At 49.7% G+C, this 2,091-nt stretch overlaps 1 protein-coding gene across 1 annotated transcript in view; it reads right to left on the bottom strand.

Moving 5' to 3' along the window:
- Positions 1-1,301: 1,301 nt before the first annotated feature.
- Positions 1,302-2,091, bottom strand: part of POU3F1 (POU class 3 homeobox 1) — a 2,420-nt gene continuing 1,630 nt past the window's right edge. The window contains exon 1 of the mRNA XM_006924214.1: positions 1,302-2,091. This exon is cut by the window's right edge and continues 1,630 nt beyond it. The gene's annotated coding sequence lies outside the window, so the exon portion shown is untranslated.

Raw genomic sequence — 2,091 nt, 5'->3', positions numbered from 1 at the left:
ATCTTGAGGCCTCAGTCCAGCCAGGGATCCCCAATTCGGGGGCCTCAGAACACCTCTCCAGGTGCCCTAGAAGCTGTTGGCTGGAGCCAAGGCTTCTCACAGGCCTTGGCTTGGGTAGCTTCCCTGGGCCACAGACACCCTCACTGGGGACACAACTTTTTCCCCAATCGAGTGATTGTGTCTTCAAGCTTTGTCTCCATGAAGAGTCAGAGAGACCTGATGTGGTTTCTCCTGAGAAGGGAAAAGAACCATCTACGGAAGAAACAGGGAGAGCTATTTTATTAGTGTTTTTAAGAAGAGTAGGTTTAAAGGAAAAAGATCTTGGCTGAGACACAGGTAGTCTTGGGCTTCGGCCCCAGAACCCAGATCTGCCTCCACCATCCTGGCTTTAGGGAAGGGGTGTGTTGCTGCTGAAGGTTTGAGAGGGGGATGTCTGAGGATGTCTATGCCCCCCACCCAGGTCATGATTGCACAGCCTTGGGGTCCTCCTATAGGCATAGGCAGCACTCCCTGGGGGGGATGGTCCTTGGGTATCCATCCCTAGAGAGGGCATGGCAAGGTTTTTAGTGGCACAGTTGTTTGTACCCCCAGTCTTCTACAAGAGAACTTAAGGCAGGTTGTTTGTTTGCTGAGAAGTAGGACAGGTTTTGCAAAAGCAAACAGGTAAGGATCCCTCCCGAGGCCCACTCAACTCCTGCAAGACCACTGCAGTGGACCCAGGTAGGTTTGGGCACCACTTGCTAGTGGGTGGAGAGACGGCTAGGGCAGTCTGGGTGGGACCTGACCAGCTTCCAGATGCCCCAGGTTCCGGAATGGTTAAACTGGCTCAGACCCCACATGTGGAGTGCAGAGTGAAACGAAAGTCAGGGGTTAGGTATCAGGTGGGGGACACAAAGATGCCGGGCTGGCGGTCCAGGTCGATGCAGGGTTCTTCCTTGGCTGAGAAGAGCAGTCAAGTTGTGCCTGAGGAAGGGCTGACCCAAATTCACTGTGGTGTCTGTGGTTCACTGTCCTGGCCCTGGTCTGGTCTCAGGATAGTCTGTTTATGGGAGGGGACAAGAGGCAGCTTCATCTTCCCTAAACTCATTCACTGGTGGAAGGGGCCCAACTGTTGCCCAAGTAACAGGCGGTCCTGATACTGGCCTGGAAGAAAGTCTGTGTGGTCACCTTTCTCCAAAATAGTGAGGCCAGTATAGGAGGTGAGCCAGGCTATCCCGATACTTTACCCACAAACCGACCCAGCCCTGGTAGTAAAGAGGACAGGACACAGCCCTGGGGTACATGTTTATGTGAGTAATAAAATATTTACTATAACATAAATATAAAGGGAACTTCCCAGTCTACATTATTTTTTTGCAATAAAGATACAAAGAGAATGCACCAAAACATTGTTCCAAAAAATAATAAAAATAACAAAATTTAAATTCAAACTGTAACAAACGAGAAATGGAGAAAGGGGGAAGCTCCAAACACATCAGAAAATAAATAGAGATGGGTCAGAAATCTGGAAATCATATTAAAATATCTTTTTCGGATTAGTCCGTGTACAAAATCCTGTGGGATGGGGACAGGAGGGCAACCCGGAAAACCAAAAATAAAAACCAAGCACAAAATGTTTCTTCTCCCCGCCAGTGTGTACATATCTCACATATTTACATGGTTCCCACTTCACCCCAAACTTGGGGAATTTCTTTCCTAGACTCCCCCAGCATCCCGCAATCCAGGGGGCTGCAAAGGGAGCAGACGGAAGCTGCAGGGACTCAGGCAGAAGGCTCTCAGGGAACGGCTTATTTCTACAGCTGGTTAAAAAATACCTCCAACTTTTCCAAGTTTCGTTCGTTTGTGGCCAGCGGGGCAGGGCCCTGCGGGGAGCGGGGGCCCTGCTGTGCGGTGGTCAATCTGCTGCGGGGCTGAAGCCCCTTCCCATCCCGGTGTAGGTGGGAGCGCAGACCCCTCCAGCGTGGCCGGGAACGGAGCTGGAGCTCGCATAAAACGAAACGAAAATGGACACTCGAATTTTTTTTTTTTGTTAGTTTTTGTTTTTGTTTTTTTGTTTTTTTGTTTTTTGTTTGTTTTGCTCTTTTGGGGTAG

The sequence above is a fragment of the Pteropus alecto genome, unplaced genomic scaffold (genome assembly GCF_000325575.1).
Source record: "Pteropus alecto unplaced genomic scaffold, ASM32557v1 scaffold39, whole genome shotgun sequence".
Classification (NCBI taxonomy): Eukaryota; Metazoa; Chordata; class Mammalia; order Chiroptera; family Pteropodidae; genus Pteropus; species Pteropus alecto.
This window is presented reverse-complemented; position numbering and strand designations above follow the sequence as displayed.